The sequence below is a fragment of the Lissotriton helveticus genome, chromosome 9 (assembly GCF_964261635.1).
Source record: "Lissotriton helveticus chromosome 9, aLisHel1.1, whole genome shotgun sequence".
NCBI lineage: Eukaryota > Metazoa > Chordata > Amphibia > Caudata > Salamandridae > Lissotriton > Lissotriton helveticus.
The window spans coordinates 908358960-908385798 of NC_136070.1; the positions used below are offsets into that span (position 1 = coordinate 908358960).

The 26839-nt window shown below is 47.4% G+C and overlaps 1 protein-coding gene across 1 annotated transcript in view; it reads right to left on the bottom strand.

The window, feature by feature from the left end:
* Positions 1–26839, bottom strand: part of LOC144781982 (sodium/calcium exchanger 2-like) — a 1191301-nt gene that overhangs the window by 721266 nt on the left and 443196 nt on the right. The window contains exon 3 of the mRNA XM_078661082.1: positions 16639–16718. The gene's annotated coding sequence lies outside the window, so the exon portion shown is untranslated. The remainder of the gene's footprint in view (positions 1–16638; positions 16719–26839) is intronic.

Here is a 26839-nt window from a genome sequence, read left to right on the forward strand (position 1 = left end):
CCTCAACCCCTCACCCTCACTCACCCTCAACCCCTCACTCTCACTCACCCTCAACCCCTCACCCTTACTCACCCTCAACCCCTCACCCTCAACCCCTCACCCTCACTCACCCTCACAACACATATTGTGTTACAATAGGTGTCACATTTGCGAAAGATAAAACTATTGGCATTGTAAATAACAAAGCTATTAATTTCGCTATTTTCAAAACAAGCACATAAATAAAAAATGTGTCCTTTACAATACCAATAGCTCAAACTTTCCTAATGCGAGACCGATTGCATTGCTGTGCTTCTCTCCCCTGCTGCACTCTCCTGCTCTCTAGAGATGTGGCCTAACGACCAGAGCTGCCATCTAAGTCACGTAAATACAAAACATGTTGCATTCCAAATGCTATAGGTGTCACATTCGCGAAAGTTATAACTATTGCCATTGTAAATGACAAAGCAATCAATTTAGCAATTTTAAAAACCAACAAATAAATAAAATATGTCATTTACAAGACCAATTACTCCAACTTTTCTAATGCGAGACCTATTGCATTTCCAATGCTTGTTTTACAAAGTGCTCTCGCTGAATTCCCCACACCTCCCTCGGATCTGAAGCCCGGGATGTTTCTCTACTTTTTGTGAGTGCTTGCTGTCTTCCGCTGTCTGTGTGCCCGTTCCAGCACCCCCCCTCCGCTGTCCGTGTACCCTGTTTTCGTGCCTCTGTTGCCTGCTTGTGACTCTGTTGCCTGCTTGTGACCCTGTTTTCGTGCCTCTGTTGGGGGCTTTGTGTGGCTGCGTTTGTGGGGGGCTCTGTGTGGGTGTGTGTGTGAGGGGCTCTGTGTGGGTGTGTGTGTGGGGGGAGCTCTGTGTGTGTGGGGGGGCTCTCTGTGGGTGTTTGTGTGTGTCATTTGCGAGAGATAAAGCTAGTGGCATTGTAAATGACAATACCATTTATTTATGTTAAAAAAACATAAATAAAAATAATGTCAAGAGCAATGCCAATAGCTCTAACTTTAACAAAGGCAAAACCATTGCATTGTAAATGCTTGTTTCAATAGTGCTGCTAATAGCAGAGCAGGTTGTCAGAGCACTTTACATCAGACACAAGTCATTATACCAACACAATGACAATTTCGTGGGAACTCCAGTCTAGCAAACGCTATTCCTAGCACATATCCCCCTACAATAGCTGAAGTGTTTTCATGAGTAGTACATCCATCCAGCAATAGTATGGGATGGAACTAAAGTGCGTTGCAGTGTTCACAAGCATTCTGCCTGATGTACTGCAAGACTTCGAGGGTTCCCACCCAGAGCACAAACGCAAAGCCGGGTCCTGTCATGAATGTGTTTACACAGTGAAGTTCAATGTAATAAATCTGGAACCAAAAGATATGCAACTTGTTTAACCTCGTGACCCGTGAAGTGTTGTGATGGCAGCACGGAGATTACAATGTTAGTGTGGTGAGATAAAAAGATATACAAAGAGCGCTTGAGGCAGACACACATACCATGTGCTTAAAAACGCACCAGGGACATTGTCAGTAAGAGTTTTGTTTGTACTGTGCCCCCGGGGTCGAGAGGTGCCACTATGTGGGAATAAATGAAGGAGGTAAGGAGGCAGTGCCAGTGGCGAGTTCTTAGTACTAACTACACTGGCAGGCACTGACTCACTGCACAGGCTGCAGCTGCCTAACGGAGCGCTGCCATTCATTGCGTAAATTACACAGAGGCTGATGGCACTTACTGGGGCAGAGGCTGCAGAGTCCGGAGGAGTGTAGCGCCAGGCGGTGACGGTGACGCTCCTCTTCAAGAATTCCTTGACACACTATCTTTCTTCAAGGCACAGTGGCTGCAGACTCCTTTAGGCCGTGATCCACCACGCGCCGCGGTAATTAGGGTTTGCCGGCCCGGGCTGCCTCAGTTAATAGACACCCTGCAGGCCAGTGAGTCCCGGGGTGGACCGTCCAGTGACACTCAGACTCTGTCCTGGCGGCCGCTGCAACCCGGGTTACTCACTCTTGACTTCCTCGGGTCCTGCATTGTTGAATTGGGAGGCGAGGGGGTATTAGTCAAATCAGCTGAAAGCACTGCAAGCAACAGGCAGGTGCGAGCTGTGCGCAGCAGGCAGTGACGCTGCTAGTGGCATATTTAAATACTTATTTGTGGAGCCCGCCATAGCACTAACCGGCCTCGCTTTTCTTAACAATCTTCCCGGACCCGCTCTGGCATCAGGATGTGACGTCCCCCCGGGTCGGCCTGAAGCACACAACCTGATTGGTCGGCCGTTCCGCTGTGGTTCAAGGTGACACATTGTAGTAGTGTGAACCTTCACCCTGGCAGGAGCCTCAACTGCAAGCCTGTGAGAGCCGTGGGGGATGGTACACCTGTTCGCTGCCATATACTTAACAATCGGCACTTGATTCAGAAAACTCGCACCAAGCTTATGCCTAAAGAGAAATGCTGGGGAACTTGCGAGAAGCCATGCTTCCGAATGCGGTTTCTGCCGCCATTTACAGTCAGTGACAACAAACTACAAAGGCCGCCGCCCTCAAAATAGTGCCGCCTGGGGCGGACCGCCTCCCCCCGCACCCCCCTAGCTACGCGGCTGTTTGCGACAGAGCGCTTTATGCGCTTTTCCTTGGGATCACAGCGCTTCATGAGCGCACTTGACTCACTGAATGCATTCTGAGATAAAGCGCTTCATGCGTGTCTTGTACTTCAGCGTTTCAACGCGTGTGGGGCTCACTGAATAAATTCCCGCATTGGGGGCCAGGAGCGAGGCCCGGGGACGCCGCAGAAGCAGTGTGTGCCCTGCACCCGTGATGCCACCCTCTCCAGCCAGCCAGATTACCATTCAAGGTTGGGGCAGCCTCCTTCCCTCCACCCGATTTCTAATTACACCACTCTCCCAGCAGCCATTATACGGGGCACTGCGGCAATAAGGACAGGGCACGGACAGGAGCACAGGGGGCAGGGGTGACATTTCAGGAACAACGCACAGGCTGCCGGGTGTGTGCACAGAGCGGATGGCGCACTTCCGCCGAGCGAATGATCGGTATTCTGCTGGAGTTGCCTGGTGCCCATGCTCCGGTGAATGCACACAGGCATGAGCATGGCAGAGTCGAGAGAGGGGTGAAGGAGGCACATCCATGCCACTCTCTCCAGCCTTCAGTACGCTGCCTCCTCCCACCACATCCACAGCATCTCTCCGCTCCTCTTCCCCTGAAAGTCAGATCTGTCCTTCGGCCTGTTGTCTCCTTCACACATCACCACCTCGCATCTGTCGCCTCTGAAAGGACAAGCGTTCGCCATTTGCGCTGTTTATATTTGCATCGTGCTTTCACTTTAAAGTTAAAGCGAGATGCAAAAATAAACACACAGCGCCACGTCTCCTTTTCTGTCTGGCCCATCCGGACTGGATCGCAGGGCTTGTTTACATAACACGCCTCCTTGAGATAAGAAACTGCTTCACGACAGCCGTGAAGCAGGAGAGCCAGTCCGGATGGGCCAGACAAAAAAGCGAAAATGAGGCACCCCAGAAAGCTTCTTTCCAATGGCAGGCCACCGTTTAGCATAAACGGTGATGCCAGCCAATGGAAATAAGGGGTGGGGCTTAAAGCCTTTTGTCAAACTCCTCATTAGCAATAAATCTCGCTGAGCGAGTTGCGCACGTGCGCAGCAATGCTAGGCGAGACCAAAACAATCCATACAGTGTCCTGATTCCTTACTGGGGCACAGCCACACGGCTTCTTTTTTTCACAGTGCATAGTAAGAGGAATATACTGTGTGTCTGGGCACCAGCAAGAAACCTGATGCTGTCAGGAATTTTTCTTAGCCTATGAAAACTTGTTTTGGGCTTAATCCTTATTAGAAATTTGTGGAGCAAAGAAGCCTGATACCAATGGGGGGTCCCAGAAAGATAGAGATCACTAAAAAGTGGGCACATTTGATAATTCAATAATTCATCAACAGGTTATTTGTGTGGCCTATTCAAGGGCAGCCGCGGTCGGTAGTGGCTTTACCTGCTGCGCGGTGACGTGGGGAGCGGGAGGGGCAGGCTGGGGGGTAGTAAACTATGGATTATGGAGGTTTACAGGTAAGTAAACATATAAATAAACAAAATTATTTAGTTGCATGCACTGCATCCCCAAATGCGATGCAGTGCACGCAACAACATTCGTTTTATTTATTTATAAGTTTACTTACCTGTAAACCTCCGTGATCCATAGTTTACTACCCCCCACCCTGCCCCTCCCCCTCCCCACGTCACCGCCCGGCAGGTACTCCCACTACAGACCGCTGTTCAAGGGGTTCCCAAAGAAACTAAATGTAGAGATTAAAGAATTGTGACTAAGAGTGAAAACATGAGTAACCTCTAAATATTTGCACAGATGGCAAATTCACACAAATATTATATTATTACTTCTTGGACTCTTCCAGTGACAAACATGTATACAGCCTGTAATTTATTTAAAACCATACATTACCCAGAGGCAACAATTAATCTGTGTTCTAAAATGTTTTTTCACCGTGCTGACCATGAATCACTTGATAATGAAATCCCCAATTAATGCAAATTGGGTATATGAACATATAAATCTAAGTCTAGGAATCAGGATATCATATAAACTACTCTGAATTCTAGATTACACATAACGCCAAGTAATTCTTATGTGTCTGAAAATGTATTGTGTGGGTAGAAAAATTGAATATATAATATCAAATGTACTACCGTCCTTAATTTCCACATTGCTCTCAATTAAAATTGTACCCACAAGTGTTGATAGGCTTATATCTCAGGATGTAAAAGAAACGTTTGGAATTAGGTTGATTTTTAAGATGCAAATAGCATCCCAAGATTGGTCAGTACCTTGTGGAACATACAACCCAGAAACTTCTGAAAACTGCACACCAGTTGTGGCTTGGGTGGCTGCCACCACTATGCCTTAACCTAAAAGAATGCCCTGCAAACAGCAAACTTTGCTTAAATATACATAATGCTCTGTGTTACAACGCTTGTGCCAATCAATGCAGTACCTTGCATGTGTGGGTGGCCATATCATAATTGACAGGAATAGGTCAAGACTATGACTGGGTAAAGTCAGTCTAGTGTCATGGTAGTCTACTCATAATCAATGCTTCAGTCTATTCCTGTGCCATGAAATAGGTCCACCTATCCATGTAGGGAACCATTTTCATCAAGAGAAGTGTGGAAAAATTGTATGGTGGAACTTATGCTATTTGGCAGAAGTTCTAGCTTTTTGCCAGAGAAAAGTGAAGAAATGATGATGTTTTTACCACTGCTTTGATAGTTACAGTGCTTTCTGGATAATCAAAACTGTTGGAATTCATATAAGTTACAACACCACAGACTCTTCTGTGGCTCTACCCTTTAGAATTGTCTGGGTTTTGTAGGTCTCACCGAGGACTGGCCCAAATACTTCAGTCACCCCAGTGGAAGCTCTCCCATCATAAGCATTTCCTAGAGCCCAGTGCGTGAATCCCTGCTCAAAGCTACTGAGTACGTATGCATGTCTGGCACTCCCACAGCAGAGAAACCCAGAGTAACAACAGATGTGGACCTCTCTTTGACAGGTATATCTTCCTTTGATAGGAACACTGAAGGGAAGTATTATATTTTCGGGCAAAAATTCCTATAATCTAACAAACATCATGCACATTGCATTGTCCCGCCCAACCAACAAGGGTGAGAGAAATGTAGCAAACAGTGATTTGTTCCTGACCCCCATACACAAATAAAGGCAAAACTGGAACATCTTTTAATGGCACAGTGGCAAATGCAGGTTATGAAGTTATGGAAATCAATTTTCAGTCCACATTGTTTGATCCTGTTAAAGTTTCATGGAGTTAAGATTCCTTAATCATGGACGAGCATGCATAATGGGTCATAACCTTGTCCTGTCTCATGCATTGGGGTCTTGCTAAGAGCGAGATAGAAAGTCAAAGCACTATCCTCAGGTGGTAGAAGGCTACTGTCTTTACCTGGATAAGAAGCATGAGAGCAGTAGTGGCAGCATACCATGTTTTCAACTTTAGTGATCAGTAGAGCGAACAGGCCTTTCTACCTCTGTCATTGGAGTGGTGTCTCCTCACCCACTCATCCAAAGTTTTGCTGCTGTGTACTTAACACCACCCTTGGCTTGCATTGGGTTGTAGGTAGTGCCTGTCAGCACACATGGGTGCATGTGCGTTCTCGGATGAATGTATGCCTGTGAAGTGGTGCAGTACATGAGACTTTGCATGCATATTGCTGCATGTGCTCACAGGGATGTAGGTATGCTTGTGAAGGGCACAATGCAAGGAAGTCTCTGGGTTCCCGTTTAGGAGTCCCAGGGCTTGCTGGAGCAGCATGAGGAGATAGAGGAATCTCCTTGACAGATTTGAGGACTGTTGCATTCCTGAGAACTGGGTGGGTGGAACACACACTGGTGGAAAGAAGAGCCTGGAAATTTGTGTACTTCAAAAAGACTCTGATTCTAAGAGAGGCCACTGGTCAGAGGGGCCTGGATATCTCAGGAAGGGGATGGGCTGATAATGGAAATACAAAGAGCAGGGATGGGGGCCTTTTGGTAACCTTTTGATTCACAAATCACTCAGGCTTATATCCAGGTGTGGATTTTTAGTCCCTCTCATGGCCTGTGTTTCGGATTATCCGATTTGGAGACACACCTGCTGGGATTGACTGCTATCTGGAGAAAGAGTACAACAGAGGAAATGACACTTCAAACTGGGTAACCCCAGAACACAAACTTCAAAGACATAAACATGAAACACATCTGTGTCTTAAAGAGGATTACAAAAAGGGGAGCTTTAGACTCCCAAATTGCCTCCTGAAGCTGTACATCAGCACAGAGAAGAAAGGAGTTCCTGCCTGCTTGAACCAGGACTTGGGCCCTGCTGGGTGAATGGACATCACCCGGAGAATCAAGACTGAGTCATTGGAACTAGAGTAGTTCCCTAGGATTGCCATCGGAGACCAGCAGTACTTATTGGGACAGCAAAGGAGCACCATGGTGGTCTAGACCATGTGATGGCTGCGAGGAGACCACCGCTCATCAGCGGCACCGCTAAAGTCTACTTTGACTCAGGACTGCTGAACACTTATCAGGCCTACTGTTTTTCCTCCAGAGAGTAAGACTGCACCTCCAGATGACTAGAGGAGCAAAACCTGCTCTGAATGAGGCGCCAGAGGCACACAGACACATCAGATTTTGAATTGTCATCGTGAGACTTCTAAGACGCACATTATATAGTGGGCCGAGGCAAGATGTTGATTCAACCGAATTGGGTATAACCCGGTCCATTGCTACAAGAGCGGGACACTGCTGCTCACTGAGAGTATGCTAGATTACATACCTTATGGACAGTGTGTTATTATTTAGTGTGTACTTCACTTTATGTGTGTTTATAAATGATAATGTTTAGAAAAGTGAGTATTTGGCTAGACATTCAATTATTGCGGTTGCTGATTGTATGTGGAGTTGTGAGCCTGTGTTCACCCTACACCTACCTCCTCACTAAGAAGACTGCTTGAATCCCACTCACAAGGGCAGTAAAGTGCAGAAGAACTACTTGGCCCTGTTACTCTGAATCCACGGAAGACCAGGCCCCAGGACATGAGGCGTAAAAGGCCCCAACCAAAAGGGTTGGGTCCAGTAGCTCCATCTTGCCCCGTGGCCCTCTGAACGGGGTTCTGCCATGACACCGTTCACTTTTACCTGAATGTTAGACTTGGGCCTTAGGGCAGGTTCACCCCTAATCTTTTTGCTTTTATTTGTGACCCTGTGTAGTGACTTTTGGGTCTCTGTGCACTTTTTCCCTGTGTCCCAGAGTAAAGTGCGTGCGTGTAGTATGGCTGGCCTGCTCTCCCATAGGAATGCATGGAGAATGTGTGTGTCCATGTTAGTTCCTGATGTGTGGGGAGTGCAGGCTCGAGTTTAGTATGTATGAACTCGTGAGAGTGAATGCTGCAAGATGGTGTATGCGGCATGTATGTGTCTAGAAGGGAAGTGCTACTTCTGGACATTGATGTATGTGTGCAGTGAGGATGCTGGAGGGTGATTGGCTGGAGCTGGCTGGCATGCCAGGCTCCAGGAAGTCTGGATGGGTCTGCCCGGTGGTGAGTGTGAGATCAGCATGAGTGATGTGTGGGAGGAGTGCACCTGGGTCCTGGATGGGCTGGGTTTTCCCCACACAATGCTGGCTCCGCCCCCCTGTGGTTTGTCTAACGACCCAAGCCTCCCCAGTGAATGAAAGGAGTGGTTGGGCCATCAAGGGTACTCCCAAGCCAGCTGCAACTGGTTTCCCCCCACCCTGCACCCTGAAGACAAAGGAATTCATGGTATAAAAATGGGGCTGTGTCCCCACAGAAGTGGTTCTACTTTTGGATCCTTGCCAGAGGGGGCTGTTGCTGCTGCTGGGGCCAGGAGGACCGCCACTTGGCTTGTCTCCCTGCCTGGAGACCCAGTGTGCTGGCTCTGGCCCTGCCTTGCCCCCCTGCCTGCCTCCAGACCCTGCTGGAGCCTTTGCTTTGCTCTTAGCGCTTGGGAGCGCTTATTTGCCTGCTAGTGCTGTGGAGCGCTTTTCCTTTTGCTCATAGCGCTTAGGAGCGCTTTATTTACGAACCGGTGCCCACCCGGCATTGGCCGCCTGAATTGCCGATTTGCGGCATAGCGAGTGCCCACCTCGCTTTATAATCCTTTAAAGCCGGTGCCCACCCGGCATTGCCCCGTGCTATTTTTATTGTGTACGAGCCGGTGCCCACCCGGCATTGCCCCGAGGTCACCGCCGCAGCCCAGGAGCGTTGGAATCCGTTGCCGGGCCGCTGCCTGTTGCGACCCGGAAGTCCCGCCTCCTGACCTCCAGGGCCGCGCTGCCATTGGCGGCCCCAGAGGAAGTCAGGCGGATTACAGCGGGACGGCGCCAGGCCAAAGGAGCAGGAAGCGGCCGGCGCGTCTTCCCGAGGCTCCCGATTGAGAGGAGAGCCCCGGAGTGGCAGAGGAGCCGTCCCGCCAGCAGAACAGCCGGTGAGTGCCTGGAGAAGGGAGAGGGGCGTCGGGACACATTGTCGGTGTCCGCCCCTCCCCCGTAGCGCGACCTCGCGCCCGTGAAGATTTAGAGCCCGAGAGGCTCTGGGGCACATTTGTTTGTGAGCCAAAGAGGCTTCACCCGCCCGCATTGGTTCTTGCGAGCCCCGAGAGGCTCAGGGCACTTTTCTGTTGTCGAGCCCAAGGAGCTCGAGGGGCAGTTGATCTGAGAGAAGGCTCCCGCCCCAGCCCACATTGTCTTTGAGCCCTGAGAGGCTCCTTGGCCACATTTATTCTTTGAGCCCACGAGGCTCCTGCCCACATTGAGTTAGAGCCCTGAGAGAGGCTCTGGGGCATTTCATTAATTTAGAGCGCTGAAGCTCTAAATTGCCTATTTTGCTTTGCGAGCCAGAGAGGCTCTAGGGGGACACAGGCAGCTATCTGGTTGTAGCCCTGAGGCTCCCACGCTGTGTCTCCCCACCTGTGTTCTTGAGCCCACGCGGCTCCAACGTTTGCCTACCTGCTATTTACAACTGTCCAGCACTTAGTGGACAGTTGCTACGTTTAGGCTTTTGTGCTGTGCTGCCTGCGCAGCCTCCCCTGACATTGAGACTCAGGGCATTCTGGCCCTTTCGAGGCCATTTGGCCTGGGGGGACAATTCTAGTGTTGTGCCATGTGCACCCTGCGCAATTTATGATTTACTGCTAATTTGATTTCTGCGCAAATGTCCTACCTGCACCTCTGAATGTGTTGTAATGTTTCATGTGCAATTGTTTGTGTAATTACCTTTGCTAAAAGTGACCTGCTTAGGTGATTCTTTGTTCTTTTATTCCCCTTTGCTAAAAGTGACCTGCTTAGAGGAATGTTTGTTTTTACCTTTGCTAAAAGTGACCTGCTTAGGTAATTCTTTATGTTTTTATCCCCTTTGCTAAAAGTGACCTGCTTAGAGGATTGTTTGTGTCATTACCCTTGCTAAAAGTGACCTGCTTAGGTAATGCCTTGTGCTTTTATTTCCCTTTGCTAAAAGTGACCTGCTTAGAGGAATGTTGATGTTTTATTGCCTTTGCTAAATGTTACTTGCCTAGGTGATTATTTTAGGTTTCCTTCCCTTTGCTAAATGTGACTTGCTTAGGTGATAGGTTTTCCTTCTTTAGGTCCTGATGATAAGGCCCTAGTTCCCTGCGTGATTTCCCTACAGTGTTTAGGGTGGCGTAGGAGGTATTTTCCCTTTACCAGTAGTTACTGGTTGTATGCTACATTAACTATTTTCTGTGCTACAGTCATTATATGTTGATGTGCAAAAGTGTTATACCTACAAGTATTATTTCTAACAAGTGCATACCCCTGACAGTGGTCCAGGTGGCCCTGTCCTGTACATAATCCCTTGTAAATCTTGCCCGTGCCTGTTGGCACATTGTAAAGTGTGTGTGTTATCTAATGTGTTTTTATTATTATAATACAAAGGCTATTTTTGATATAACCTTGTGTGGAGTTTCCTTTGTGGTGGGCCTTTGGTTGTTGTCGCTGGGGTGCGCGCGCAAACGCTTTACACATCGCCTCCGAGATTAGCCTTGCTGCTCGCGCCACGTTACCTAGAGGGTGAGCGGGGGTTATCTTGGTGTGTGACTCCCTTGCCCTGACCTTGGAAATGGTGATCCCTGACTGACCTTGGCGCAAGCCTTGGCCAGCCAGAGGTCCCGTTTCTAACACTGAATAATTATGATTAAGCAACACTCTATTGCTGCAAAGGTTTTCTACATAGCCTCTATGTCAGTATCTAAAAAGTTCCAGTGGACAAGTGATTGTGATGATGTGAAGTTCTGCCTGGGACTTGTTTAGTTACCTTATTTGCAGCATAGATATGAGGTCAGATTTTGAAAGTCTTTGTGGCCTTTCAAACTGCCAAAACCGTAGCCCATTTTGCTCAGAGTTAGCGTTAACCACTATCTTCAAATGTAGATATTACACAACTCTAAAAGTCTTGGTCAATAGCTCCACTCTCAGAAAGGACAAGTCTGACAGCTTAGTGACCCACAGGTAAAATTACGTTTGCAAACCCAAATGCTTAAGGGTACACTGCATGACAACTCAGGCCCTTTTGAGCATTATTTATTCAGAAGGCTTGCAGCATCAAGAGAAAAACTATAAATGATGGTCAGTGAAGGGCATATGCTTTCCAGACAGTGTTAAAACACAGTTCACCTCCACTTGTAGATGTGCTTTTTTAGGGTCATCCCTCCTCTAGTCTCTACTATGGGGTAAAAAGGGATTTTTGATGTCTTGTGTCCTCATCTTTAGTCTCATTAGGATGGATAAAGGCTTCCATGCACACAAATTTACCCGCTCAGCATGCCAGAAGAGCTGAAGGACACAAGGCTTAATAGTAGTTTTGAGGAAATAGTTAGGAAACAACTGCATGTCAGGAAGTAACATAGCAAGTTCCATGTAGGTCTGTTTTGATTAAGATATTACTGCAGTGGGAGTGGAGCTTCCTTCCAGTCCATGGTTAGAGCAGCAACCCATAGCCAATCATTGCAAATATTTCTTGTATGACTGTATTTCCAAACACACAAAGAAAGAAAAACCTTGTGGTATCGTAATAGAAGTATGTCATAAAGCTTAGAGAGAGAGCTGCAAGAAATCCTGTAACCCTTTTAGTGCTATTACCAAAATTATACACTATACAAATTATATGAAAACTCAAAACATTGGTGCACGTGTCACTAATTACTAGACATTAAGATTCGATTCAGTAAAAAAAGAATGATATTTATTTAATTCCTCCCATAAGGGTTACACTGTATGTTTAGAATTATCAATTAAAAACGCAATGTATCATCATTAGAGAATGCACAGTCATAAAATTATTTAAAAAAACAATCAAAAAACAGTCGACGCGGCGTTTCGTGTGTTTGCTAATCTTATCACCTTCCTCAGGACAAAGACATTATTGGTGTGAAATCTTTTAAGAATCTGGAGGGAATTTGATTCTTCAATTTCTAAATTCCGCCTTTTTAATTTGTTTTGGACTCGTCTAATGTTGAGCCTTAATGATAGGTTTATACTGTAAATTCGGCACGTTGGAACCACCGTAATAAATTTTGTAGGTGGGTTTTGCAGAGGTCTAGGGTGCTCTTTCATTCATTGGGATTCACCCCTGTAATTTGCTTGATCGTTTGTCGGTATAATACATTTAGGGTGCGGTTGCATCTCCTTATAATTCCGTATCGGCCTCTCTGCTCCAACATACTGGGTCCAGATTCCAGAATCTGGACCCGGTACGTTGGAGCAGGGAGCACTGTATGAAGCTGTGCTGTGTATTGATATGATCGGGGCCCAGAGTGATCAGTATCTGTGTGTCGTCGGCGTACGACATGGTGTCAAAACCATGTGCTCGTATTATTTTAGCCAAAGGTGACATATATAGGTTAAAAAGTGTAGGGCTTAAGATTGATCCCTGGGGAACGCCCTTGTCGATGGTCTGACTTTTGGAAGAGAATCCATCAATTTCAACCCTGAAAGATCGGTCTGAGAGATAGCTTTTAATCCACTGTAAAGCGGGGCCCTCGACACCACATTCCCTAAGGCATTCCAAAAGGATGGTATGAGATATGGTGTCGAAGGCCGCCGATAGATCTAACAGGATTAGGATGGCGGACTGTCTAGTGTCTAGAGAGAGCCTGATGTGGGAGAGGTGTGGCGCCGCGGCCAGGGCGACTGACGCTGGAATCTGGGGATCAGGGTTCGATCCCCGGCTCTGGCGGCAGGTTAGCCCAGCACCATGTGACTCTGGGCAATAGCTTGCTTAATCTTCCCGACGGCCCCCAGCGCCTAGAGACCCTTTCGGGTGATTGTGCGCTTTACAAATGTGGATTATTATTATTATTATGTTATCGGCAATCTCAACTAGGGCCGTTTCCGTGCTGTGATGGGATCGGAAGCCTGATTGTGACGGGTCGAGGATTTTGTTGTTTTCTAAATGATTTGATAATTGCTTATTGACCATTGACTCTATTACTTTCCCAAGCAGGGGAAGCAATGAGATAGGCCTGTAGTTCAATGGTTGTTTGGGATCAGCAGATGGTTTTTTCATGATTGGCCTAACCGCCGCTTCATTTCAGTGAGAAGGAACTGTGGACTGCACAATTGATAAGTTTAGGATTTTGGTTAGGTTGGGGATGAGACTTTTTTCAATTTTTTGAATTTGTGGGGACACTGGATCCGCTGGTGAACCGGATTGCATCTTTCTAAGTATTGCTGAGGTGTTTTCCTCTGATATTGCCTTAAATTTTTTTAAGTAGTTAGTAGGGCTAGGGAGGGATGCTGCAGATTTATCCTGTGGTAGAGTGTTGTTAGTTGGAGGGAAAGCTTTATGGATATAATTTATTTTGGTGATAAAGAAATCTGAGAGTGAGTCAACCCATTCCTGGGAGGCGGTTTGGGATGGAAGGCTGGAAGGGGGATTAGTGAATTCCTTCACGATCTTATATAGTTCCTTATGGGAGTTTGCTGCTTGGTTAATGCGGTTTCCTAAGTATGTTCTTTTGGTTTTCGCTATGCTTTCCATGTAGTGGTGGTGTAGGGTTATTTAGTGTTGTCTATCCATATTGTCTTTTGTATGTCTCCATTTGCGTTCTGCCTTCCTTACGATAAGTTTTTCACTTTTTAGGTCAGGGGTGTACCACGGGGATAGTTTCTTTGGGCATTTAGTTGTTTTCTTTGTGGCAATAATGTTCAGGGATGTACTAATTGCAAGGTCAAAATTTTTGGCAGCCTGGTTGACATTTGTAGTTTCAGAGAGAGCAGGCGGAGTGTGATTGGCCGCCAAGGATTCTGGGTTTATTTTATTCCAGGATCTGCTTAGTTTATATTCTTTCGTGGGGTGGGATTGTGTTAATAATCCAGTCAGATGAAACTTTATTACATGGTGGTCGAACGATAGGATGGGGGTGGGTTGACCGACGTTAACATTCATGGAATTAGTAAAAATTAGATCTAGGGTGTGGCCTGCGACGTGCGTAGGGCCAGTCACCATCTGCTTTAGACCTAGGATTTCAAGACTGTTGATAAGGTCATGGGTATGAGGATCTGTATTAAACTCTGCATGAAAATTGAAGTCGCCCAGTAGCAGAAAATTATCTGCAGCTAGGACGTGAGGTGCTATAGTTTCAGTAAGGTTACTAGGGAAGTAGGTTTTGTTTCCGGGTCGCCTGTAGAGAAGGGCGCCTTTCCAGGTTCCCTTAATTGCGTTCTCCATTGAGAAAATACAGATTTCACCCCAGGTGGCTTGTACGGCCTCAACCACATGAATATGGGTCGTAGTTCTGGAAGCGATGGCTATGCCGCCACCTTTCTTGTTTTTTCTGTCCAGTCTAATTATTTGATAGTCAGGTGGGAGAGCAACCGAAAGGTCGGGTTGTGAGTGTTCATGAAGCCATGTCTCAGTGTTAAAGAAGAGGTCGGGTTTTTCTGTGTCTAAAAGAGACCAGATCTTGATTGCGTGTTTAGCGAGAGAACGTGCATTACAGTATAGACCAGTTAGTTGTTTGCGTTCTGGTTGTTCTGGGCTTAGTAATGTTGGTTTAATTTTATTTTTTATTTGCTTGTCTTGTCCTTTAATAGAAGGAACTAGAGGTGCCTTGATGATCTCCACTGGGATGGGGCCCACTGCCCGTGGGTAGGCTTTGTAAAATGAAAGCAGCTCCTTGCTGGTGTATCGAATCGGGGTCATTGTAATGGTGCAGAAGATTTGATGAGAGTTGTGGATCTAATAGGGCAGGGTGTCTGGCGTTTGGCATCGGTCTGGCGCGGACGGGCGCAGACGGGCGACCTTAATGAGCACCACTTGTACTGTTTGTTCAGTAACCACCTCCCTCCAGGTCATCATGGACACTGATTCTAGTTCTAAACTTTCATAGGATGACCTAACACATTTTGGTTGTTGTAGTATTGCTTTGCTTTCGTTGAACTAATTAGAATAACACACCTTAAAACAATGGTTTGCAAGTGAAATATTCAGAACTGAAGACAGTGTATGTAATGGCCTGTAGATAGGGGGCCATCCTATCTGTTTGGATAGTTCCTTATGGAATAGGGTCCCCTCAACTGTACCAAAAGGGACAATGCAAGCAAACCCATGTGGAAAAACGCTCCCTTTCAGCTTGAAAGTGTCTTTCTATTATTTCCCATAAATGTAATGTAATGTAATGTAATGTAAAAAGGATTTGTAGAGCGCTGCGTTCACCGGACGGTTTCTTGGCGCTGATCACTAACCCAAGAGGAGGCAGAGAGGAGAGAAAGAGAAACTTTATGTATAGACACCGCGGAAAAGGTGAGTTTTTAGGAGAGACCTAAAGTGAGGGTAGGAAGAGGAAAGTCTGAGGTCCAAAGGTAGAGAGTTCCAGAGTGAGGGGGCCAGAAAGGAGAATCTAAGGCCTCCGTGCTTTTTACGCCTGAACCTAGGTGTCTGGAGGAGGGCGTGGTGAGAGGAGCGGAGGTGCCTGGAGGGGGCATACGGATGGAGAAGAGAGGAGATGAAAGAAGGGCCGATGCCGGCCAGGGATTTATGGGTAAGGCAACCAAGTTTGAACTTGCAGCGTTCTGACACAGGAAGCCAGTGAATACATTAAATTAATAAATTCAGTACCCAAATAAATTGACTGAAGGAAACGACTCATATTGAATTGTAGGGAAGGCTAGGGGGTTGCATACTGTATTTTAAGATAACTAATGGATTAAGGCTTCTGCTGCAATGATTTATCAGCATCCTCAAGACACTTAGGGGGTCATTAGGATGACGGGCGGACTTTGTCCGCCCGCCATCCTGTCCGTATTCGGGACGGCCCGCCATAAGGGCGGGGGTCCAGTGGGGGGTATTAGCATTGTGGGGGGTATTTTAGCATTGTGGCGGGTGGTGCTCTCTGCACCGCCCGCCACAATGCTAAAAATGCATTTCAGCATTTTAATTTACAAAGCGGCAGGCACCGCGCGGTGCCTGCCGCTTTGTAAATGCAAATGAAGGGGGGTACCACAGGTACCGCCCGTGTGCACCCCCCATCTCTCCTTCACTCTGGGGGCCCGCAGGGGGCCCCCAGAGTGAAGACCGCATGCCTTTCCATGGCGGCATCACCGCCGCGGAAAGGCACCTAAATACAACCATCATAATACGGCTGGCGGTGTCTGATAGACACCGCCACCATATTGTTCCTTTTCTGCCCCGGCCACAAGGCGACCGGGGCGGAAATGCGGCGGACGGTCTTTCCGTCCGCCGAGGTCCCCCCCGCCATACTAATATGGCGGGGGGGGGGAAAACGAGTGTGGATGTCGGGCGGATTGCCCCCGCCAGGCTGGCGGTGGCTACCGCCAGCCTGGCGGGGGCAATCCGCTCGACATCCTAATGGGCCCCTAAGTATCATAATTGTAAGACCGATTAAGTGATTGATGCACTTGCTGTGCAAGTCTCTGTGTTATCTGGTGGTCACAAATGTTAAGCTTCATAATCATAAAACAGCTTAAGTGGGTTATCATTACTGCCGCAGAGCACGAGGTATTCTAATAAGATAGCTCAGCAGACTAATGCACATGCTGCATAAATACTCACGTATTCTGGAAGTGGCAATTTCCAATCCTGATAAAAGTACTCAGTAGGCTATCTTCTCATTGTCGCAATCTTCATGTAACCTGCAAGGCATATGTTTAAATACTTTCAAACTTGAACTTCACCTTTTATTCTCAGAATGCTGATACAGGGGGCACTGAGTTATGTTTTCTAACATATTGAAAAGTGTGAAAAAATTACTTTGTAATGTTTGGGATATAACAGGTAATGTTTAGTATAACAATGCAACTCGACTTATAATCATATAATACATTGTTTATAGTGCATTGAATAGACATGGCACTTGCCTAAGCTGCCATAAACGCAGGCTCCAACGTATCTTGCAGCCATTCCTTTAGCTTCATCATACACATTGTATACACTATTTTTCTGTAAGGCTATTTTGGGGACTTTAGAAAAATAAAAAAAACTTGGAGATCTCAGTTAATATCTGGAAAAATGGCATGTAATTGTATCTTTATTTCCCTTAATTGATGGTCGAATGTGAAAGAAAGGTCTGGCTGTGCCTAGCTTCGTTGCCTCTAACCTCCATCTTCTACTCCATGTCAGAACTAACTGACAAATGTATTAATTGTCTTTAAAGTAGGGTTTTCTCAGCAGTGATGCAATAGTGAGGAAAACAAGCACTGGCAAAGCTATAGGTTTCGCCTTTGCGAGAGCCATGGGCTTTCCCAATGTGTTTTAGCCATGTTGGACATATTAAGCGGTTGCTGTTCAGCACCACTAAAAGTTAGTGGCGTAGAGGAGAGTGGCATGGAGTGGAGTGTCATAGAGCAATGTGCTGGAGAGTGGAGTGCCATGGAGGGGCGTAGAGTGGCTTGGAGTAGAGTGGTAAAGAGTGAAGTAGCTTAGAGTGGAGTGGAATAAATTAGAGCAGAGTGGAATGTCATGTAGTAGGGTAGAGTGTTATGGAGTGGCATAGAATGTGTTGGAGTGTTGTGGAGTGTCATGGATAGTCATGAAGTGTTGTGGAGTGGCGTACAGTGGAGTAGAGTATCGTGGAGTAGAGTGGTGCAAAGTAGAAAGGAACGGCAGAGAGTCGAGGTGCTTAGAAAGGAGTAGAGTGTCGTACAGTGGAGTGGCTTTGACTGGAGTAGAGTGTCGTGGAATAGAGTGTTGTACAGTGGGGTGGCAGAGAGTGTCGAACAGTGGAGTGGCTTAAAATTTTGTAGAGATGAGTAGAGGGGCATAGAATGAAGATGAAGTAAAGTGGCATAGAGTGGTGCAGAGGGAGTTGCAAACATTAGTGTAGAGTTTTGTGGCATAGAGTGGAGTAGATTGTCGTAGAGTGGAGTGGCATTGATTGGAGTACAGTGTCATTGAATGTAAAGGCCGTTTTACAGAAAGTGAACACTCATTGAAGATTACGGTAAATAGGTTATGCTCCACAGGAGGAAAGAACTCAAGCTGGACAGCCAAAAATAAATAAAGCAAGCAAATAAAAAGCAAGCAAATGTGAGTTACAAAACACAAAACCAATGGTAAGCAGTGGGTGGAATGCATTCCCAGGGAAGTTTTCAGAATGTCCCTAAGAAGTCGTTAGCAAGCCAGATAGGCTTCTACCTAATGAGCCTCTAGCCCCCCACCAGGCTGCAGCCTGCTGTTCAGCACACACGAAATGTGTGCAAGTGCCATTTTCATGCTTGCATCTACAAGTTCACTTGCCCCCCGCACCGGGATACAGCTGGGATAATTCGCCACTATAAGGACCAGAAACCAGTTAGGGCATTCAGACTCCTATACCAGGCACTTCTCATCCTAAGCCAGTGCTTACAACATGAAAATATGAATTATAATGTGAACTTGACCCTACTAGTTTCAGCCAGTGCCTAATGCCAAGAGCCCCATAATTTGAAATGCTAGCCTTTTACAACTTAAAATGAATGTTTAGGTTGAAGTTATAAAGCAAACGTGTTTTGAGTCGGGTTGTGCTGTTTAAGGCAGGTTTAAAGCCAAAGTTGCCTGCCCTTCTGCCCACCTCCACCACTGCCCCCATGCACTCCTCTGTAGAAGCACTGTATGGCCCTTGCTGCAGGAGGTTAAATAGCACTATAAAACAAATATAATTATACCATATGCTTCTGTGGACAGCGCATGCACCAGTGGAAACGGAGCCGCCATCAATTAATATTTTATGTGCTCCCTCAATACAAGGGTGTCGTTCATCACTTTTATTTTCCTGATTAGATGAAGGGTTACTGATGAGGTCTTAGTTCAGTTGTTTGCCTATATTCCCCCCTCCCTAGTTTCTGGTCGGCGAGAATATCCAGATTTGACCTGTCTTTGGATTATTCTGCTTTGCCTGGGATATAAACCACACACAGTGGTGGGTTTCTCTATTTCCCTGTACTTCACTCTGCCAGGAATTTACAGTAACACACACATAGCAGAGGTTGAAGCAGATGTCATATTACTTCCTGTAAGAATGGCCCAATGTCTCCCCATGGCAGATAAAGGACACTATTTGCTGTATTCTTAGCTGCACTAATGTCACTCACAATACAGATGAATGTGCATTAATAGTAAGCCCTGGGAAGCAGGGGTGACTCCATGCAGTGGGATACCAATACACTGTATAAATGTGCTTCTAGGTGTGTTAAAATGGCCACTGGGAGGAGGTTTTGCTAAGGAGGTGATAGAATGAGCGAGACCACACTCTCTCCAGCTGACCTGCACATATGTGTGAGATGTTTTCATCACAAATGCAGGACTGGCGTCCACCTAAGTAGCATGAAAGGGAGCCTACCCTACAAGCAGTGGCACCGCGCCCTGCATTTTGCACCACGCTCTACAGCATAGGTACTCGCAAACATTTTCCGGGGAACCAAAAAGTTTGGCCTATCGTGTGATCCAGGGCCGCATTGATACCAGCAGGGTGACAGGTGTTGTCTGTGTATAATAGCAACGCAGGTCAATCAGACTGTGGATATAACAACTGACTTATCTCTTAGTTCACTATTTGCATTGTTGCAAGGGTTTGGGGAAGCATGAATGCTTCTACAGTCATATTTGCAAACTATCACTTAAAAAAATATTCCTCAATGCACTGATATACTAGGGTGAAACGCTTCTGTATGTTAAAGAAACGCACCTTTTTGTATTTTTGTTGAGACTTTCACATTGTTTTCATGTTTGTTCCTAAAAAAGAAAGTGTTCCTAAAGGTAAGTGGTGCAGGACACCATTAACCCCTTACATGCCGACGTCACGGTGGGCGTGTGCGGAAGACGGCCGGGCCCAGGGGCCATCCAAACCCCGCCCACTCATTAATTTGCACACACAGCGGGGGAATTCTCGCAGCGCGCAAGGGGTTAATATTTCACTTTTCCTATAGTTGATAAGTTAGTTTAGTTGGAAATAAATGCTTGACCCTTTAATTATCCTCTTTCAGAATATTAGTGCTCCCTCAAGTAAACAGCAGCCCAGTGCTGCTGTTCACCAGCGGGCTAAATGTAAAGGTCAGGAGGGCCGCATGCGGGACCCCTGTTTGTACATAGTATCACTGCCCTAGAACATCAAAGCACAGTCTTAAAGCTCTTCCATATTGTTAGAAGGTGGTTTTGACACTCTGGGCCGCCCGGATTTTTCACTTTTTGAGCACCTATTTGTTGAGCTTTTACTGTGGGAGAGCCTCATAAGTTGGGACTCACCCATAGTGAACTCATGATGAAAGAGACTGCATGTGGATTTTACTGGTGCCCCCCTAGCTTGACTAGGCCGCTGCGCAGCAGCGGGAGTAAGGGGCACTGGGCTGGTTACATGCAGACACATGTGTACCTGTGTGTGCACACGTGTATGGGCTGTGCAGGGGAGATTCCTGGCGTGCGCAGCCCAGGAGCAGCTACAAAGTGAATGATGTGGCAAAACTTATGCAGAATTGGGTGGTGACATGGAAAAGGCTTTATACACTGGGAAGAAACATGCCAGGGAAAGTAAGTGTGTTTTGCTGTTTTCAACTCATTATTTTCCTATGGGGATGTGGAGCCCGTGGGCTAGTGACACTTTCCTAAGGCCTACAAATTCCAGACACGCACTAAAGTCCACTGTAACTTGTGTGAGAAGAAGTATTCTGCATAGTCCAAAGTCATTTTTGTACAGCTTTGGGGTTATCCAGAAATGTTACATTTCTCAGAGTCAGCTCATAACCAGGGCCTAGCTGGGGGCTAACTCTGCCAGGCTGATTTAATGACCTTCCTCTCCAAGCCGTGGCCTCAGAGGCCCAGCCCAGCACACCAAGCATTCCAAGGGCGAGGGCCTCCACTCCAAGAGAAGATGGATGGAGCTGCAGGTTCATCCATCAGTAGCTGATACCTGGTGCCAGGCACCAGGCCGCTCTGGAAGGAAGGCAGCCTGGGGGGGAAGGGGCTCACAGAGACCATGTGACAGGAGACCCTAGACTACGCCATTTTGAACAAAACTAGAGGCCTGGGCAAGAAGGAGGGAGCAGGGGCAGTGAAGTGATGTGTCGCTGTTTGATAGGACAGTGACTTCCTGCCAAACTTTAAAAAGTGTTTGCACAGGAAGAGAAGCTCTCTCTGGGGTGTGGTCTGCTGAGGCAGAGGGTGCTGGAGCCTGGCGCAATGGGCAGTTGGAAGGAGGAACCTCCTGACTGTCTCGGGATCCTGAACAGCACCAGAGGAAGAGACTAGGATCAGTGCGCAGAAGCAGGGGCCTCTGCGCAGTAAGAAGAGAGGCCCAGGAGGAGAGCCAGGCAAAAGGCTGGCGCAGTGAGCCAGTGAAGATAGCTCCCTGCAGAATCCACCCTCCGTGTGACCAGGATGACAAAGGAAAGTGCTCCCAGTGGCTGGGGTGCGCCACCAAGGAGCAAGAAGAGGCCAATATCACCAAAATCGGCCACCTAGGGGCCGAGGTACATCACCCAGAAGGTAGGTGACCTTTTACCTCTGGAAGGACTGACGACAAAGCGCATGGGGCTCCACCGCTGGTCCATGATATGCCCCCAGGGTGGGTCAGGTCTCGGGTGCTGCCCCCAAGAGAAGTAAAGTTGGGGTGCACCATCGCGCACCCCATGAAGGTACCCCCACGGGTGCCAGGAGCCCACCCTCCCCCGTCGAACATGAAGCCAGGGAGCGCCCTCACGTTCCACGTGAAGATGTGCCTGGGAGGGGCTCGCGATCCCCATTTCAGGCCCTGTGTGTGGAGGAGCAGGTGGGGAGTGCCGTCGCACCGCCCGCAGAGAGGTAGCTAGGGGCACGGGACCCCATCCCTGGGCCCGAAGCAAAGTTGGGGAGCGCCGTTGCGCTTCCTGTGAAAAGGTTCCCGCGGGGGGCCAGGAGCCCACCCTGGCCCCTGCCGGAGTGCTCCCTGTGAAGCTGGTGATAGACGGCCCGGGACCCGATCTCCGGGCCCAAGGTTATGGCAGGCGTGGGCAGGGATTGCCGTCGCACTCCCCCGATGTCCCGCGAGGGCCAGAGAAGCCGGCGAAGACCTGCGCCTCTGCCCGCTGGAGCGGGCAGACCAGAACTGCGTGGCCGGCTCCTGCTGCAGCACACACGGGTCCTGGCCGGACACAGAGCCGGCGGGGGCAGCCGGGGGTAGGCTCCCCGGGCTGCCCTCCATCATGAAGGCCTGCAGGGGTCCGGGGTGGGACCGGGAGTCCACAAGCAACAAGAGAGGTGCGAGGGGCCCAGGTGGGACCAGGTCCCGAAAAACAGAAAAAGCGGCCAGGGGTAGGCGAAACACTCACCTAGGGGTCTGGGTGGGACCGGACCCTCCGACGAGGGAAACAGCGGCTGGAGGCCCATATCGCGGCTCTCCTCGACGCAGCTGGAGAGCCGCTGGTATAATATTCACAAGGCAGGAGAGCCTCGCCCCATCATGCCTGGCAGACCCGGATCGGCCTGCAAGAGAAAACCACAGTTTTTCTGCGTGTGGTGGCCCCAGAAGGACGGGGTCACCACCAGGTGGGTGCCAAGGTGCAGGGGGAGCTGCTGAAGAAGCACAGTCTCCCCCAGCACGAAGAAGAGTGCCTCCCTAAGTCTCATGGGGACTTGAAAAGAATAACCCCTCAAGGGCTCAGCCAGCATTTTAACTCCTCTTGGGCTGGAACTTTTGTTCTACAGCTGGAGGAGGATTGAGATGTGTGCCAAGGGATGAGGGGCTGAGTTGGGGATGTCTGGAGAAGGGCATCCCCTGGAGGAGAAGAGATATAATTGCACCTGTAGTGCATTTACTAATGTAATATCTTTTAGAGGGTCTGGAGGTCACATGTGTAATGTGAAGTACCTGTGTAAGGTGATGTCATAAGCAAAGTGGGGTTATGTTGCCAGACATTTCTGATAAGGTGTCTGGTTGTATATGCGTAATCCTGTGATTTCATCTGTGATGCCTTTAGGGGCTGTGATTGCAACACATTCTAATGTCCAACAAATGTGAGGAGTACTGTCATTCTAAAGTGATGCTTAAACACGTTTTCTTGCTGCTGCACTTAGGTGAAGAACCCAGACTATTAGCCCTTAAGACGTGGGGGTGTATACTTCATGGTCAGTAGGAAATGCTCAGTCAGGGTTGTGGGTCACCTGGGAAGGTGTACCTATTTTAAATGCTTGTTGAGGTAACGGGATGGGTCGCCGCTGGGATGATGTCAGTGCGCAAGGCCCTAGCTCCAGGTTAGATTCAACTAACTGCATTTGGAGGCAAGATAATGTGCATACATGGGAGTGGTGGTACCAGACCTCACCCCCGCGGGAGGGGTGGAGATGTTATGCAATGTCACAAAGTAATTCCAACAGCTTATGTATTTTTGTAAATTGGTGCATAGTATTGAGTAGTGTGTGTGTTTAATAAATGTACTCTTACTTGTATAAAGCAAAGTACAGACTGGACAATCAATTATTGAGTGTTATTGCTGCACACCTGTAATGGCGATTACTAGCCCACACCACCTCCCTTGAGTAAGCCTCAGACTGCTCTGCAACGCTACCCTCTGAGAGTCAGGCGCTACAATTGGGTGTTTGGTTCCCAGTGAAGGACAAATGTAGTCATGTTATTTGTGCAGGCCTTACAGATACTGCCTCGTTTTCCAGCACATATATACAAGATTTCCACTTAGGGTGACCCCCTGACTCCCCATTATCGTGGTCAATATTTCCAATCCCGAACCTTTCACCTAAAAATCATTGATTTCAGATGTGTTAGTCTAATTATATCAATGTAAGCAAAATGAGACTACAACACCCAGAATGCATGAGGCTATCACACAAAAGCCGATGGCAGAACACTGTCCATAATAACCTGGAGGAAAGGGGTCATCCTATTTCCACTACTGCTTTATGGAGCAAGCAGTCCCTAAGTGTGACAATAAATTGAATACTCTAAAAGCTGGCTGGAGATCCATGCAATGTAATATATGGTCAGGAAGGTCATTAGTGAGAGTACCCAAAAAGACATCTCTACAAAAGATCGTCCCCCCCCCTCAATTAGGCTCTACAAGGAGGAACCAGGCACAAAAATAAATTGTATTAGATTTTTTAGGACATTTTTTCTTTTAACTTCTAATGAAATTGAGACGTACACCACGTGTTGGATCATTTTAAATATTTGCAATATAAAAATATATTTTTTAATAAAATACATTTTTACATGGGCTGTAGCAATGTCTTTATCTTTACTTGTGTTCTACTTGGGAGTAGAGTCTTGCTCCCAATCTAGTGTGTAGTAACCAAGGGATAATTTGTGTTTACTTGTTGGTAGTACCCTATTCCCTTGGTGTGGCACAAGGGGTTCTTCTCTCTTTCCTATTGATCCAAATGGGTTGAACAAGAGTTTCGTGAAATACACACCATATCTCTTTGATGACATCGAAAAGGAGTACTGCAACAGCTGGGGCAGTAGCCATCTGCAGAAGGGTTTAAGAATTGTTGAAGGGGTCTGCAGAGAGTAAGGAATCTTGCATGCCCGTGGATAGTGACATTGAAAATCAGGAATGACTAGGCTAGGGCAGCTAACATCCCTGGGGCATCTTAAAGGAAGGAAACGGGGATAACACCGCGCAGAGTTTAAAGACTAATAAGCAGATGTAGCAGAAACTTTGGTGTCTAAACAAGTATGATTTGAACCGGATGTTGAATATAATAATATGCAGCAAGGGAATTGAGTACAAGCAAAGAGAACTATTTATAGGGACATGCAATGGGCCGGACAAAGACAGGGCTATAAGCTGTGATGCACTCATTCAAAAGAAGGCAAAGTGGACATGCACAGATGATTGTCGTGGCAGATCCATAAAACAGATCTCTAGAGATATGTTGTAGTTGGGGTTTAAAAGGCCACAAACTGAAAGTGGGCCCCATAAAACAGCAACCTTGGGAGGCAAAAGAAAATAGCTTGTTGGTGATTTCTTTGGAATGATCCTTAAGTAGAGAGGCTGAGGGGTGGTGGGACGATTTGCAGACAGGAAGCTGAGGGAGGAAGTTGAAAAAGGTTGGCTATACCATGAATTTTTGCATGAGTGAACGGATAGGAAAGTGCTCCGCGTTTAGAAGTTCAGGTATTACAGTAGGCTTTATGGATCCAACAATGGTTCATGGGTGAAAAGGTGGCTCAAAACTTAAAGTCGGCCAAGGACATCCTAGTGAGATTGAGTAAAAATCAAAGAAAGCTTGCATAACACATGTTGGTGAGCTCATATTAATTACTGCTTTACCTACTTGATTGTTTTCACGTTAGGAGTGTAGCCTACCAATAACACATAGGGAGTTTAGGCTGATCTATTACCTCTTCTGGCGCGAGCCAGGATATGTGAATGGTTTGGTTAATAAAATTGGATGTGCAGACGTTTATGCCAGTGTTGACTAGATTGACAATCCCTATGATAAAAGAGCAGTCTCCAAATCAGCCATGTCAACAGGTGCAATATGAAATATGCCATTTGACTATTGCCCATTCTGGAGGCTGTCACCCATTGGGGATGCAGTGTGACAATTTGGGCATGTTAATCAATGCAGTGCCAACAGAGTGCTTGTGCATTGTATGTTATTTAGTGCTGCGTGCTCTGGCACTAGGTTGCCAGTATGAGAGAAGTTAGAAAGCATGCACTTTTCTGACGACTTCTTGTTTGTCAATGAGGTGTCAGAAGACAGAAATAAGTGATATAGGCAGATAGGAAGTGTGAAAAGCGGGTTTTCTGGACCCCCAAAATGAAAAGACGTACCAGATAGGATTGAGTATCACAATATTGAACTGAATTTGGAGAGTGAGGCAGTTAATTATTTGTCAGCACAAACTGGAATAAAGAATAGTAAATAATTTGGAAATTTGTGGGGAGCACAAATCTAGAACTCCAATTTTAGGTGCTGAAATAATGGCAGCGCATTTTTTTGGCTGTGAAAGGCAGGACAAGGGTGTTACACAAGCCCCCGCAACCTCCGCAGTGTGGGAGGGGCCCAGCCTGGGGGGCTGTGGGGCATCCATCTCTAAACCTGTGTGGAAAAAGCATGCACAGTAATCGAGAATAATATCATCCTGTCTTTCTGCATACAGCCTGCTTCCAGCCCTGGGTAGTCCCTTAAGAGTTAGCACAAAGTATAGGCAAGAATGTTGCCAAACAATTGTTGCAAACTGAGAGGCATCCCGACTTCTGTGCCTCTGTCACTTAGCAGGTGAGCAGAGAGGAAAATTCATTAGAGGCAGAGAGGGATGGAGGGGGGCGTAGCTTGAGCCTGAGAACAATGGTTGCCTAGACTGCTGGCTCCACGCTCCATCCACTCACTTCATACCTTAAATCATCCATCCCGACAAAGAAGTGACCCAACCTCAAGCACGACAATTGCAGTACACCGGCTAAGCTACCGAAGGAAGTTTTCAATGAGCTGATTGATTTGAAAATCTATCTTTACCTCTCGGGCCTCCAACCGTGCTGCTGCCCAAGATGGCGTGCGCCACCTCTGCACATTTCTCTTTGGCTCCCTCACTCCATGCCGGCCTCATGATCAGCGACCATTTGGACCAACTGGACTAAAGCCCCTGTATCAATGCAGCACTCCAACTGCGGGGTCAATGCCATTCTTGCCACACCTCCACATTGCTGATCCACACCACAGCCGCACATTACCTGCATTAAGCAGCATTAAGCAGCTCCAAGACCAGATAAGTAGCGGGCTCTTAAGCATGCCACATGCAGCGTATATACCCTGTTCCAGTGCCTCTCTGCTCCCACGGCCATGT